Source organism: Aythya marila, assembly GCF_965140915.1.
Source record: "Aythya marila genome assembly, chromosome: 4".
Taxonomy (NCBI): domain Eukaryota; kingdom Metazoa; phylum Chordata; class Aves; order Anseriformes; family Anatidae; genus Aythya; species Aythya marila.
This window is the reverse complement of record NC_139045.1, coordinates 39,529,685-39,546,252: the sequence shown is the minus strand read 5'-3', so window position 1 is coordinate 39,546,252 and position 16,568 is coordinate 39,529,685.

The following is a 16,568-nucleotide window of genomic DNA, read 5'->3' as shown; positions in this document are numbered from 1 at the left end:
TGAGCCCAATATACTGGGCTGAGAGAGGCTGCACATCTCTCAGGGGCTTATAATCTTCCAGGTGACACAAGCCCCAGGCCACACACTGGGGGGAGAGGATGCTTTTGAGCAGCTAGCTACTGGGAACAGGCACTGCCACTTGCACAGGGTCTTGATGCATCTCTCATGGTTGCTGCTATCCAACATCTCCCCAGGATGCCCCTGCCTCTTAGCCAACCACCCAAAGAGACAACAGCAACATGGAAAAATATACAATCCTAAAATAAATACATATTTTTTTTAAGTATTTTTTAAAGGGAAAAAAAGCCATAGCTGGAAATCTAGCTAGGTCAGCAAGACCTACCAAGTTGGGTTACCAGAGCTGAGAAAAATGGTGAAAGATGACAACACCAAGAAGCAGCTTCGTGGAACCAGACAGATGAGACCTTTCCTCCCAACTGATACCTACCTAAAGACCAAAACCCCTTTTCCCCCAGGTGCCTCATCAAGCTGCTACTTCCCTAGCAGCTTATAAAATCTCATCTACATTTCATGTGTGTTGATGGATAAATAATTGCTTTACACTTTACAGCTGCATGTACTCCATGTGCAGGGTGTCATTGTACCCAGCTACAGGCACCCAAACTACCCCAGAAGTGGAGCAATAACCACTTAACCTGCTGCCTGATGGTGGGGAGAAAAAAAAAAAAAAAAAAAAAAAAAAAGAAAAAGTCACTTTCCCTGATACAGAAAATGTGCTTGGCCAGGAGCTTGTTAGCATCACCATTAAGTGTACCTAAACCCTTCACATACATGAGAAACAGCTGAAACCATGGTGGGCCATCATGGCCTCAGCAATGAGCCAGGCCCCAACAGTGTTTGTCCTAGCATTGCTTGCCATGTAAAAGCAGGACGCCAGGCTCCTCCGTGCCTTGGGTGTCTACACAGCACTGATTTTACTTCAGCCCCAAACTGCAGCATAAATAAATGAAAAACCTGGGGGAGAGAGGCATGTGTAAGTAACAGGTGTGAAAGAAATTTGGTGTCATAGGTGTGAAGGAACATGGACACGGTGGCTTTGGTTGCCACATACAATAGAAATAACTACTGTGAACTGATGGTTGTTCTAGAGTTTTTAAAAATATGTACATATATATGCAAATTAGGCTCAACTTCCAGTTCTTCTTTATTTTTAAACATTGACCAGTACCTTCATTTAATTATATATGCTTTTAAAATACTGTTCATAAAACCTTTTTAAATTTTGATGGTATCTTGTGGGTGCTTTCCCATTAACATTTCTTAGACTTTCCATATAGTTATGATTTATAGCCTTATTCTGCAACCGCCCATCTGAGGGATTTTGAATTCACTAAGACAATCTGCATGAGTAAATGTTACTCATGTACATTAGTGGTTTCTAAGTCAGGCAATTAACTTACAAAGGTTTGCAGGCTTTCTTCATTTTTTTTCATACCATAGTCAGACACAGTATTAATATCCAGTACTGAGTCTAATAAGAATTCCATTACCTTCTGGGGTTAATAATGAACACAGCAGGGACAAAATCAGTATCACTGTTAACTATCATTAAATAAGGTATCTAAGCATCAGCATCATAGTGAGTGAAAAGCTAAGTGTATATAAAAAAATCTGTATTTGCCTACTTATCTCATTCAAATTCTAACCTTAACATTAAGCTTTGTATTTTAAAATTAGTAACACAAAAATGTATTGTACATGGTGAATTAAACTGAACACCAGTTCCATGCAATTGCAGAAATTTACTGTGAATTCTGAAAAACACAAGTAAACTTCATTTCATCCAGAGTTTCAAACAACTATTTTAGAATTATATATACATTTTTCCATTATTGAAAAAACTTGTTTGAATAAATTGATTTTCAATATGGAATTCTCTGAAAAAAATATTGTAAGTACAGCCATTTCAGCTTAAAAACTGAGTCCATTCTACATATTACGATAGCCAAATTAAATTTTACTGCATTCCTTCATTAGCAACATGCATCCATGTAATTAAAACACACTTATCAAATTGGAAGCAAATGCTATGGCTGGTCTAGCAAAAGTATGTGGTAGAGAGTTCAAGGCATGTTCCCCACTGGCTAACCTCAGGCACTTAATTTAAGTGTATGGGTGGATAAGTAGGCTCTGTACAATCTGTCAAGCCAGCAAAGAGAGACAAACCCAAACCACCTAAGTCTGAAGGCATCTCCACAAATGATAAAATGGTGGCAGAATCACATTATGGAGGACAGAAAGAAAGTCAGAAAACACCTCTGTTGCCAGGAGGGAGTCAAGTATATGGAAATAAAGTAGAAAAGGAAAGGATACACAGGTAGCTGAAAAAAGACAAAAGGGGGAGAGAAAAATGTCTGCTGTAGTCTTCTCCCACTTTCATCCCCACAGTTGAAAGCATGAACCTACAGGTTGCACAGGGCAAACAACCCAAACGTAGATACCTATGTTTCTGCATGGCTCTTCCCTGCATTCTTCTGTTAAAGCTTGATGGTGTAAGGAGTGGCACCACGCAACCTCCAATTAACCTCAAAATGCAAAAGTCTGCACAGTTCTGGTCTGAGAAGGTTTATTTATGGCTGACACCCCCACACACCCCCTTGGGAAGACCCACTATTGCTGTGACAGACTCTGCTCCTAGTAACTGGCAGCCACTCCAGTTTAAAAGTAGTCCTGCTGTTCTTAATGTGAACCACATACCAATGCTGCTATTAGTTATAGCTGGCATTTATTAGCAGTTTGAGATACAAGACAGTCCAAGTGCTTGGAAAGCACAGCCTCTTACAATAGGTTTCTTCAGAAGAAATCGACGTAACACAATGGAGAAATACAATAAGACTTTGCTTGCAGCTTTGTAATTTGATTTTTCTGAGGGATGGATCAACAGCTAAGATGCGCAGAACAATAAGATAAACTTTCTATATCTTCATCGATGATCTGGACGAGGGCATCGAGTGCACCCTCAGTAAGTTCGCAGATGACACCAAGTTAGGTGCGTGTGTCGATCTGCTTGAGGGTAGGAAAGCTCTGCAGGAGGATCTGGATAGGCTGGACCGATGGGCTGAGGTCAACTGCATGAAGTTTAACAAGGCCAAGTGCCGGGTCCTGCACCTGGGGCGCAATAACCCCAAGCAGAGCTACAGGCTGGGAGAGGAATGGTTGGAGAGCTGCCAGGCAGAGAAGGACCTGGGAGTGATGGTGGACAGTCGGCTGAATATGAGCCAGCAGTGTGCTCAGGTGGCCAAGAAGGCCAACGGCATCCTGGCTTGTATTAGGAACAGCGTGACCAGCAGGGCTAGGGAGGTGATCGTCCCCCTGTACTCAGCTCTGGTGAGGCCGCACCTCGAGTACTGTGTTCAGTTTTGGGCCCCTCGCTACAAGAAGGACATCGAGGTGCTTGAGCGGGTGCAGAGAAGGGCGACGAAGCTGGTGAGGGGCCTGGAGAACAAGTCCTACGAGGAGCGGCTGAGGGAGCTGGGCTTGTTCAGCCTGGAGAAGAGGAGGCTCAGGGGCGACCTTATCGCTCTTTTTAGGTACCTCAAGGGAGGCTGTAGCGAGGTGGGGGTTGGCCTGTTCTCCCACGTGCCTGGTGACAGGACGAGGGGGAATGGGTTTAAGTTGAGCCAGGGGAGTTTTAGGCTAGATGTTAGGAAGAACTTCTTCACTGAAAGGGTTGTGAGGCATTGGAACAGGCTGCCCAGGGAAGTGGTGGAGTCACCATCCTTGGAAGTCTTCAAAAGACGTTTAGATGTAGAGCTTAGGGATATGGTTTAGTGGAGGGCTGTTAGCGTTAGGTTGGAGGTTGGACTCGATGACCTTGAGGTCTCTTCCAACCTAGAAAATTCTGTGATTCTGTGATTCTGTGATTCTAGGACCAGACCATCCTTGAATACTAAACATCTTTTAAAATACTTGATTAAAATGAAATAGTTTCATAAGTACCACAATTTATCTTCCCACATAAATGAGAACAAAATTATTTTTAAACAGCTTGTAAGCAAATTTTTCTCCTCCTTCAGAAGCAAGGGTGGCTGAGGACTTTTTGAACAAACAAAAGCATTGACAGTGAACACCTGCAAGCATCTGCAGCCACATGTATTTCTCATTTACATCTTTATTTTTCTCCTTCAAAGTAATTAAAACCTCCCTTTTGCTGGAAGGCCTGCAGGAGAACTCTGTGGTGAAGTTCTTCTGAGGGACGACCAGGTCCTGAGGTGAACCAGCACCCTCCGGGTCCTCCATCGGCACCATTCTCTGTCGCGCTGCTCGCAGTGTAACCCTGCCAGTAAACCTCTCTTTGCCTGGTCCCAGCCAGCACGAGTGTCACGTGGAAATGCATTTTTCACTGTTCAAGGGGCTGAAACTCACTTTGTGCCCTTGAGGGGATGGCTCACCAGACTGATGTCCAGCCTGACTGACCAGGCCTGATTTCTTCTCTAAGAGTCAAGCTTTACCTTCGGTAAGTGCAACTAAATCTGGGAGATCATAACTATATATCTGTATGTCCATTCAAATAATCTGTTCCTGGACTGTCAGCAATAATAATTATCCAAGAATTACCAATTAAATCATACACTTAAAATTGTTTTCTAAAACCTGCTATTTTCACCTGAGAACTTTGACGGTGATTCTGTCATTATAGGTCACTATCACTTTCAGCATCATTGCATCCAAAATAAGTATTATGTTTTCACTTGGTCATTCACAGGACTAAATGTAGTGGTGGGATTACAACTTCATATTCTACTTTCTTAGTTGCTAAAGCCTTCTTTCATAATTTTCTCTCTGGGATTTTTGTGAATATGTATTTCCTTATTCTTTTATGATATCTTCTGTAATTGCTCCTCCTCTCCATTATTACCACTGAAACTATTCACTGTCTTTCCCTTTCCATTTTGTAACAACCTTAAATTCCTTCCCTGCCTCAAACTGTTTAAGGGCTCTCACTTTTGGTTTATATCAGATAGGCTAAAGCTCTAGTTTTCTGTTTTGCTTAATCCTAATTAAACTTCTGGCCAACATACAAGTTATTCCTATTACCTCTGTGACAGCCCTTGCTTTTAACTAATCCAAAAATACTCATTTTCCTATATATTTTGTACTGAAGGAAGTTGTCTTTAAAGATGAGCAACTTTGCTCTTCAAACACTTAATCAATGAATACCACGCAGAGATGTAATCTGCTTTCACACAGCCTTCAGTGCATCAGCCAAGGATGATGCGTTTTGTACTACCTATGAACCAGAAAGCTATTTAAGACCATTTAACCACAACAGGACATAAATATTCAGATTACAAAATAAATAAGTACATAGAGAAGATTTAAAAAATAAAAAAAAAAAGGAGGGGGGCAGAAAATTAATGCTGATGTAAAGCCAGCTGATTAAACTATATACTTGCTATACTGCCACCATTAGCCAAGCCCTGCAGTTTCCTGATGTTTATTACAGGATATGCCTGGACAAATCTTCTTTCATAAAGCTCTTTGACACAAAGACATTGAACTTTAAGTACCTTAACACAAAAGCAGACCTTTTAAAGGGGATTTACTTTTTATATACAAAAACAGCTGGAAAGGGAATAGAATGACAATGAAGTAAAACAATACTTACAGAAAATCAGTTAGTAAATCTCCATCTTCTTCTCCTTTAGACACAAAAGTGAACTCCATATGCAGTCAGTACCACATACACTATAGTCCTATTAAGCCCAGCATTTTCTACAAGATTAAGGGCCTGATCAAAAGAACACTGAAATCGCTGGAAATCTCACTATTTGCTTGAAAAACTTTTGGATCTAGTCCATATTGACTCCGTTAAGAGTAACTGCTCATAGCTACTCAGTTTAAAGCTACAAGAAAACAACTCTAGTTATAACCTCCATTAAAAAGGCAATAAAATGCAACGGGTGCTTTCTTTCTATTTACTTCGCTTTCTATAATTTTTTAAAATGGAAACTTCCAGCACTTTGCACCACAATCTAATCCAATTCATTTGGTCTGAGGAAGTGCACGGAAAATACAATGAGACACAGAAGTTTGGTTCCCTAATCCAAGATCATTATTCACAGTGAAACGAATTACTAATTATCCCTGTTTTATTTGTCAAAATATGTGCTTGTCAAAAATTATGGGGACAGCATGCCATACTGTTTAGAAAAGGTTCTCTGTATTGCTGGTTCTAGGGTCCTGGTCCTGTATTTCCTGTCTGTGTCCCAACAGCCTGTGGACTTTTCCTCATAATTTCACCTGTTCATTAAATGCAAGATCAAAGTTCTGTAACTGACAGTTTTATTTCCACTTTTATGTATGTGTGTGTGTGCATGTACACACATTACAGAGCAAAGTCAAAAAATGATGACAGCATCAAATGATAAAAACGAGGAATATGATTCCAAAACATTTTAACTAAAACATATGCTGGTTGCATACAGACCATTCCTAATTTCAGGCAAAATTTCTACTGTTTGCAGTAAGTGCCAGAGAAAATAAGTTTCTATCTTTCTTAGGAAGGAAGGAAGGAAGGAAGGAAGGAAGGAAGGAAGGAAGGAAGGAAGGAAGGAAGATGAAAAACCATGATTAAAGAACTGTTATCCACTGGCTGACAAACACACACAGATCTGTAGGACAAAGGAAGCCATATCTACAAGCAGGATCTCATCTTACCTCTAATAAAAATCAGTGCAAAAACCTCCAGCAATTTAAGTGGGAATAGAACAGATGCATAAGTTACAATGCTCTTATTGCAGAAAGGTTAAACCATTTTGTAAATCTTTCTCTACTGCTCTTGCAAACTGAAAGCTTTTACTGCCTAATGTCACATTTGGTGACCAGATGGTACTAAGGAAACCTCTATCCTACTGTTAAGGCATTTTAATACTTCTGCTAGGCTTTTTAGATCATTAATATATGATTAGCATCTACATGAGTAGGTAGATCATATACATGATAACTGATCATCCAGCAATCTGGATCAAGTTCAAGTTTATCATATAATCACAATTCTAGTATATTAGACAATTCAAGCAATATGGAACGTCAACTGACTTCTTCCAAGTCAAGGCAGATGCTATCAATGATCAGCATACAGTGGGCAACCAATAAACCTTGCCACTACATAATTAACCTATCTGCAAATTTTGAAGGCATTTGAACAAGCCAAACACATCTATATCAGGCTGTATTTTGGCCACAACCTCATTTTTGATGCAGCACTGTGTATTGGGTTTACGTGACAAGGTTTTGGTAGCAGGTGACCTCTGAGAAGAGTCCAGAAGCTAATAAGCAATGTTGTTTGCATCTCTGTGAGAGCATTTTTAAGAAACAGGAAAAGAAAAAAAAAAAAAAAAAAACTGCTATACAACGGCAGCTGGGAGAGTGAAGAGTGAGAACCAGCCCTGCAGACCCCAAGGTCCGTGCAGCAGGAGGGCAGGAGATGCTCCAGGCACGCAGCAGCAGTTCCCCTGCGGGCTGTGGAGAGGCCCCTGGTGGAGCAGGCTGTCCCCCTGCAGCCCATGGGTCCCACATGGAGCAGATCTCCACTCTGCAGCCTGTGGAGGAGCCCCCAGTGGAGCAGGTGGATGTGGCCTGGAGGAGGCTGCAGCCCATGGAGAGCCCTCGCAGGAGCAGGCCCTGAGCCGGAGCTGCAGCCTGTGGAGAGGAGCCCACACAGGAGCAGGGGCTCTGGGGGAAGCTGCCACCCGTGGGGGACCCGTCCTGGAGCAGTTTGCTCCTGGGGGATGGATGGACTCTGTGGTACGGAGCCATGTTGGAGCAGTTCTTGAGGAGCTGCTGCCTGTAGGCAGCCCCTGCAGGATCAGTTCAGGAACGACGGCATCCCCTGGGAGGGACCCCACATGAAGCAGGGGCAGAGAGTGACTGAGAAGGAGCGGTGGAGACAGGAGACAAAGCATTAGGGACTGACCACAGCCCCCATTCCCTGTTCCCCTGTACCTCTCAGGGAGGACGTACAAGAGGGTGAATGGAGGGAGATACTTTTAGTTTGGGTGAGGTTTTTTTGTTTCTCACTTCTCTAGCTTGTTAGTAATAGGTAATAAATTTTGTTAATCTCCCTATGCTGAATCTGTTCCGCCCATGACGGTAACTGTTGAGTGATCTCCCTGTCCTTATCTCAACCCTTGAGCCCTTTTCATTGTATTTTCTCCCTCTTTCCCCTTGAGGAGGGGGAGAGAGTGATTATGGTGGAGCTCAGCTGCCCAGCTGAGTAAAACCACCACACACTGGAAGCTCTAACATTGCACTGTTCAAACTGCCAAACCACAACAAGTTCCTGAGAAAAGCTCTCAGACTTCTGCCTTAAGGATGCCCAAAGAAGACATTTCTACCTCTGTCTCACTTTTCAGTAGGCAGGCTTATGGACAACCCTTCTCATATTAGGCTCTCATATGGTAATGAAGTCTGATTCCTGTATAGGATTTTCTTACTCATTGATCTAGTGAAGTATTTCACAGAAAAGAAATAATATGCCCATTATAAAGACTGAGGCATGGAACAGTAAAACAGTTTTTCCAAATCACCACCACTAGCAAAGCAAGAGTACATGCTGCAGTCTTTGGTAACACATCAAAAGTCTGTTTGCCATTCCCTGAAAACATGTAAGCTCTGGAAACTGTTTTATTACAGCAATCACTTCCAGAAATGTTCAGAAACAAATTATTACCCAGAAAGGTCATTTTGGCAGGATATATATATACATTTGTATATATATATACATACATAGTTAAATACTTTTTTTTTTCTAGCCACATTTTTTGTGGTTTTTCAAATCAGAATACCAGTCAGATATTATCCTCTCTCTCCCCGCATAGACCACAACATAAGATGGTTAAGAATATTTATTACCTGTTGAAATTTCTAAAAAGGGACATTAATACTTGAAGTTTTATATACACAGTTCTGTAGATACAGGGCTTATGATGATGCTAAAATTTTCTGAATTCTGGTCAAGGATTTTCAGCTGATATTCTTCAACACTGCCTTGTAAGCCTATAGTTAGATTGCAAAATCAATGTATACAACTATTATTTGGCTTTTCTCTCTTTGACTGCAATAAGAACAGCATTTCTGAAGCTATTTATTGGCACTTTGGTAATGCCATACATAAAGGCTATTTCTTCCTTCCTAATTGTGCTTTTGTTCCTTTCTGTGCTGAGCAAAATATGGCAAAGGATCAAAAGTATGTATCTTTTTTTTCTCCCCCTTTTTTTTTTTTTTCACAGCAAGCAAATTGAACATTATAAACTAGGTTTCCGATCACCTTCAGATTCTTTTTAGAAACTACATGTATGGTGAGACAGAAACTGTGGAACACAAGCTCTCTGGATCCCTACTGCATAACGTTACAGCCCCAAGGGAGAGCAGCAGACAACTTTCTAGCATATTATTCCAGATGAGGCTTTCCCAATTAAAGCCAATAGCAGATGACAACTAGTAATAGCAATAAATTGTTACAAAATATTCCCACTCTGATCTTGACCCCACCAGTTACAGGAAACAACTATTCCCTCTCACCAAGTGTCCCCCAATTACAGGGAAATCTATGATAATCACCAAAAGCCAGTAAAGTCTTGAATGCTCTTCAAAGCCCAAGAAATCCAAGCCTTCCTACAAGATTTCCACCAGCTTCCCACTCTACCCTAAATTACATGTATATGCCTCGTTCTTCCATTTTACACTTCCCACAACTTGAGCCCTTCCTGTCTCGCTTTCCTTTTCCCTCGTTTTTCTGCAAATCCCTTCACTTTCATGCCTAGCTAAAGCAGAGTTATCATGCTGCCCGTGTTACATTTTTCTCCACCAAATTGGCTCCTTCTTTAAGTCAGCTCTTTGCATTCAGGGAACATACTCTCGTGACTGTATGGCAGTGCAGATTACTATGCAACAGTGCGCAGCGTTGCTACTTGTATCTGTGATAGGCACAGCTCCGTTTTGCATGGGCACGATGCTGATTTTTTGCGATCCAGCTGCTGCCTCCCACAGCTGCAGGATTTGCCGGACCATCCCTTCAAAGCAGCAGCTGCTACAGCTCACAGCTCTCCATCAGCGCTGCCGTGTGCAGCAGAGGAACAGAAAGGCTGCTGCTGGCAAGGGATGCTCTCACTCCCCGCAGCACCGGGGCTCTGCACTGGTGTTTGGCAGCCAGGAGGAGCAGCCACCGAGCCCAGGAAGCCGGCACACTGAGCAGTACCACGGCAGGGTAGCCCTGCCCGCAGGGCAACGTTTTGCCTCCTCCCCTGCGTTGAATTAAAAGACATTGCCTCTGACTCGAGGCAGGATCCGTTCTGTGTTGGCCGTTGCTCCTGCTGAACTCAATGGCAGCTGCACTCCCCTCTCCCCACGCACACACATCTCGAAGCATTGTCGTTTCTTTCCAAGCGCAACATCAAGGTCCGTGTAATTACGTATAAGCATATGTATACAATTGTATATGCATGTACTACTTCAAAAAGATTTGCATAGTAAAGCCTGCAAATAGAGAGAACACCAGAATTAAAGGAAGCAGGTGTGATTCAGCAGCTTGCTTGTGGGCATGTTAGGAGACAGTCACATGTGCCTGCAGGCTGCTTTGGTGCATACCATGCCGGCCCTCCGCTCCCTATAAAGCTGTCACCAACTCCTGAGCTCTCCCCATCGTGCCCTGGTGCTTCACTAGCCTTCCTCCATTCACATCTAAAGACATTCAGCAGTGCTGTTACAGTCCCTCCCAAAACCAAGGACCGGGGGTACATGTTGCATACTGTAATGCACAACAGCACAGGGCACCCAAGATATTTAATTAGGAGATCATTCTTTTCCTTCCTGGTACCACCTGCCTCATGCAGTGTTTACTAACCAAAGAGGCTGAGGTCCTGCAGGCACCAGCCAGCCCTGATTCAACACCGCCAGCGCCGCTCATTGTGTACACTGATCAAACAAAAGCTTTCTTTCAACAGATCTTGTCCCAGCACACGCCTCTGGTACCGCTCGGGTCCCTCGCTCCAGTGAACAAACTGCAGGGCTGCTGGGCAGTGGGGAGGGATCTTTTAATACCTGTCATGCATAGGCATGTGAGAATCAACAGCACGAGTAACTTTAAAATCAAGTATTTATTATGTGACTTTCATACTTTGTTAATAACTTTTCCCAGTTTTGCTGAGTGAGGTGCACACCTCTGTGCCCGTTGCGGCGAGGTGCTGCTGAGCAGGGCAGGCTTACAGCTGCTGGCCACACACAGTCCCCAGAGGTGCCCAGCTCAGCAGGGGCTGCTGCTGCCAGCGGCGACCTTCTGCTTGGGTTTCTTGACTGAAAAGCTGGGATCACAGCACCACCGGGACCCAGCGTGCAGAGCAAATAGCGGGTGGGCCATTGAGATGTATAGCACAGACTACTCCCGCTTCACCTAATTAAGTAACAGTTAGCAGTTGTGAGATTTTCCATGCATATATAAAGCCTGCTGAAAAAAAAAAAAAAAAAAAAAAAAAGGTACGGTAACAGCTTTTTTGTTAGGCTACAGTAGTTTAGAATGATGCTGAAAAGTCTGGCAGGGTATTTACGTATGTGATTAGTCTTTTTGCTTGTAAGTCTAAACTTTTTTTTTTCTCTTGCTGCTTATTTTGTTGCACTTATGTTTTAGTTATTTCTCTGTGCTTTTGCTCTTGTGACTTTATTTTTCTGCTGTTCTGCATGTTTTCCTCCATATACATTTTTTTTTCCTCTACTTTCTCCTTTTCCCTGCCACCAGTGGGAGTAGTAAGTGTACACATGCTTTGAATCTATATCTAGCTCTGCAGATAAGTCTGCACAATCCTGGAAGTAACCTGAGTGAGAAAAATGGTGCTCATCCTCCACAGCAATTGTGTGGAACGTATCAACTCACGGGGCTGTTGTCACGCAGGCTGACCTCTAAGCAGGAGTTGTGAAAGGGTATGTCTAGTTCTCTTACATGCAGGTTCTTCAAGGACCAGCTTATAAGTCTGAGTGTGTAAACTGAGGCTTTTCAAGGACTCATCGCTTTCACGCGTCATTCTGAGAATGGCAAAAAGCACTCTTGAGACCTCCATCTGCTAAACTCGCTCTTCTAAAACATGGAGGTGGCAAAATTTCTGAATTGAATTCTGTCATGTTTTTTGCATGGACAAAATAATGTACCTTCCTCGATTATTGCCTCATACCTGACTAAACAGCTTTCCAGTTGGAACTTCCTCAATGTTCAAACTGAGGTGTGTAACAGTATGGAAAAGCTGACATTCTGCAACTTAAGGATGAAAAGCAAGCACCTGAGTGTGGTGTCTCATGGAAAGATTCAAACAGAAAAATGCAGACTTAACTATTGGTAGTGCAAGTAGCTCCACCTAGAATAGCTACAGAAATATAGATATGCAATCTTTTCCCAAGTGACTGAATGATTATAAACATCATTTTTCCCCTCTTACTCCTTTCCCTTCCTAGTCAATGATGTTGTTATCTGCTGTGTAGCTGGTAAGGTTACTCATGATAGAATTACACTGACAATTTTATATACATATATATATAACTGAGGCCCAAGAATGTAAATTCTTCTGGGCAATCTTTTTTTTTTCTATTTATTCTGTCAAGCACTGTGTGTGCAGTATTATGAGGATAAGAATAAAAGTTTTATGTTCTTAACTACCACTTTCAAGCTGAACCTCAAAACAAGCTATGCTTTAGTTCAAGGCTTGAACTTGCTGTTGAAAAGAAAATCAACAGAACAATTTTCTTTATCATGAGTAACTACATCTACCTATGGCTTTGAGTGTATAAGAAGAAGCTTAACAGCATCTCAAGCAACTGAAGTTTTTTACTCTGGTTTTGTCCTCCTTTGCACCAGTAATCATTCAAGCTTAGCAGCATTTGTTAAATTCAGATACAGGTCAACTGTGTTTCTATAAAGTTCAAAGAAATGGGTGCAGCTGATTGAGCCATATTGTAGAAAGAAATTTATAGAGAAAATAGTGGCTTGATGTTGCCTGGCTTGATACATGGGATAGTATTTTGCTTCTCAACTGATGCAATACCTGGTTTCTATCTATGCCGTAAACTATCTGTCTGAAAATTCTAGTTAAATGGTTGGTAATTTGCCTTATTAAAGTATTTTGCAAGAAACACCTTCTATTAGGTAAGTTGGATACAGAGCTGTCATCTCTCTTCTTCAAGTAAACAGATGAATTTTGCTGGGGGGTGAGGAGGGCAAAGAAAAGAAGACAGAAGCTGGCCTTAAATCCCTAAAGGATGCATCCAGTCCAACTCCATTCTGGACTGTGGTGCATACACTGTAATTCTTACTTGGAAGGACTCCTGGCACCTTCTGGAGAGGCTCCATCAAATCTGGTAACTGGCACAGTGCAGAGCATGTAATGAAGTAATACTTTGTCTTCATTTATTAAAACAGCTGTCTAAGGTCATAAATACGGGTTGTTTTTATCACCAGGAGTCCTCCCATAAGCATGAGGATGATGATTAACACCGTAGCTCTGAATCTGCTTACATCCACAGCCTCGCGGCAGATGCTTGGCTCCAGCGTTGTTTAAAAGCCATCAGAAAACATCTTGATCGCTGGTGACCTCTGCGAGAACTTTGGTGGCTGCCGTATTGATCTGACCCAAGGACTGCTCCTCAGGCAAACATGAAGGCAGGCTTTTTTATTGATTAGCCAAATGGTCTAGCCTTCCTGTTTTGTCTCCTCATTGGCAATTAAGAAAGAAATCCATTGAGGGAGTGGTGGCAGTGAACCTTTCCCTCTGACACAAATAACCTTAATCAGGCCTCTTAGTTAATTTCTGAAATTGTTCAGTATCGACCTCTGTTTGAAGCAGGATTTTCATCCTACAGCCCTATCAGTAAAACATACACATCTTCCTATTAGCAAAGCAGGCTTTTTCTAATGGTGACATCTTTTAGTTCTTATTTACAATCCTAATCACATCATTGATTCCAGTAATCTTTCCTGCAGTAAGCGCTGTTATTAATTGTCTCAAAGGAGGACATGGGTGGGGTTTATGTTTTTTTAAACAAGTAATAGCAATTTAAGATTTGGGGGGAGAGAAGACAGGAGGGGAAAAAATCCCAATTCTCAGTGTTCTTAACATCCAGCCAGGAAAGCCGTCACAAAGTTCCTTGGCCAAATAGTAAGGCTGATACCTAGAATGGGACCAGAAGATCATTTTGGTGACTCAACTAAACAGCTGGGAATTGCTTTCTACTCCAAAAAACGTGTTTTTCCAGGTTAGGAAAGCAATTGTTCAATCCAAAATGCAGCAGTTAGGCATTTCAGATTTACACAACTCTTTTTGTTTCAGAACAACCGCAACAGTTCATTTGGGTAGTGAGAAATGTAGCTTTTCCTCACCTCCCCCCAATAATCACTGATTTAACCCCCAAATGAATGCATTGATCCTCTGCCTTCATCTTCCCCAGATCTGTTCTAAACCAGTTCATGCAAGGGCACGCCTTGCTTGTCCTTCTCAGTGTCATGAGATACTTTAACCTAGGAAAAACTTAAATCATTGGGAATACTCACAGCTTATGTCATGAACACTTCACTGCTACTCTGTGATGAAAAGCAAAGGTACTTGGTTGTGAGGGGGGGAACCCTGGGCTTGGGGCACTCTAATGCAGCTGAATCTGGGGCTAAGCCCCCCATTTGACAGCTCCTCCTCCCCTCAGGCACATGCACTGTTTTTCATACTGGTTCTCTCTCCCAGTACACATGAATTAAATGCAAAGTTTTTTTCTCTTGAAGGAAATCTGTGAAATCCAGTGAGTGGAGACGCTAGGAAAGTTCTGGTTGAGCGCGAGTATCGTTTGTCATACGTTCTCCTTGCCAGGAAATGCCCCTTGGGCAGTCGTGGTGGTTGGGGTGCCAAGGCGGCACGAGAGACATCTGGCAGGGAGAAAAGGCTTTGACTTACCGAGGTGCTATCCCCGTCTGCACGGTGGATTTACAGACCTGATGTCATCTATTTACGTTTCTAAAGCGCAGCATGGAGCAAAACGCAGCGATACGAGAGATCGGTCTTCATTTGGCGAAGTCACTGCCAAATTAAATGATGACAGATGGAGATGCTAAAAGCCACGGTGTCACGGATCCGGCGAGAGCCCTCTGCTTTAGCAGCGGGTAAATATATAAACCTCAGCTGGTGCCTGCCGAAGATACACGTCCGGTTTAAAGATAGCCCTCGGACTTTTTATTTGATCAATACCCCCTATCGAAGAGAGCAGCGTCGAGCATTAGAACTAAACCAGTGTTATTAGAAAATGATATACTGCACATTAGGATGTATAATTCATGTCGCCTTCATTTGCTCAGACCATCGCGAAAATCCATAAATCATTTTCTCGTTCATGTATCGCCTAAGTGCAATTTGTCATTTCGCATTAGAGGGCTGCCTCAGATCATCGGGGCTTTTAATTCCGCGCCGAGGCTTTAACACAGCGCTGGCCGGGGCACCCCGCGCCACAAAATGGAGGCGGCGGGCGGGGAGCCGGGGGGGGTCGCGGAGCCGGCGGGCGCTGCGCGGGCACGGCGCCAGGAGGGGGGCCCCCCGTGCGCGCCCCCGCCAGGGTTCCTGCCCCGCCGGCCCGGCTGTGCCGCGGGGGCGCGCCCCTCGGGCACGCGTGGGGGGCGCCCCGACGCCGCTCCCCGGAGAACGGCCCCGGCCCCCGGCCCCGCCGCTTTGCCCTCACCTCCGGCTCCTCCGCCGCCCCGCCGCTTCCCGGTGCCCGGTTTCCTCGACGGGCGAAGGGCTTTTTGGTTTTATTAATTTGTCCCTGACGGAAGCCGTTTTACCGGCAAACGGCCCCGCCGGCCCCGCTTTAGACGTGCCGTAACGCCGAGAGGTGGGCAGGGGCGGGCAGGACGGCGGCGCCGGGGGACGCCTCTCCCCGCCGGCGGCTGACAGACACCGACGGGCACAGCGGGGAGACAGGACCCCGGTGAGGGCGTTGTGGGGGGGGTCGCGGCCGGTCTCGTCCCCCCCCCGCCACCGCCTCCTTCTTCCCCGCGGGGCCGCTCGGCGCCGCCCGTGCCGTGCCGGGGCGGGTGGGCGCAGTGCGGCGCTGCCGCCGCTGGGGGGCGCCCGGCGCCCGCCGTTGGTGCTGGTGGGCGGCCGGTGGCGGCGGCGGCGGCGGCGTCGCAGCCCCCGCGCGTGTGGCGGGGCCGCCCGTGGGCCGTGCCCTGTCCCGGGGGATAACCGCTGGCGGCTGTCATGCGATCTTCGGCAGCAATAAAATTGATTTTTTGGGGGAAAAAAAAAATGAATATTGACTCGGTTTTAATTTTTATTTATTTATTTATTTGCGGTCTGTGAAGTTGCGGGATTCCGCTTCGCCCCGGCTCGGCGAGGGCGCCCGGCGGGGAAGCCGGCACCGGGTTCACCTCGCTCGGCAATGAGCGGCTCCGGGAGCCTGCCCGTGCCTCCCCCAAATGCAGCACCCCTGGGAGCCGGTGCGGGGACATGAGACCGGCTTCCCTCCCCGCTCATATACCCCCCCCCCCCCCCGCCCCGAGCATCCAGTGCCGCCGGGGGACACTGGAA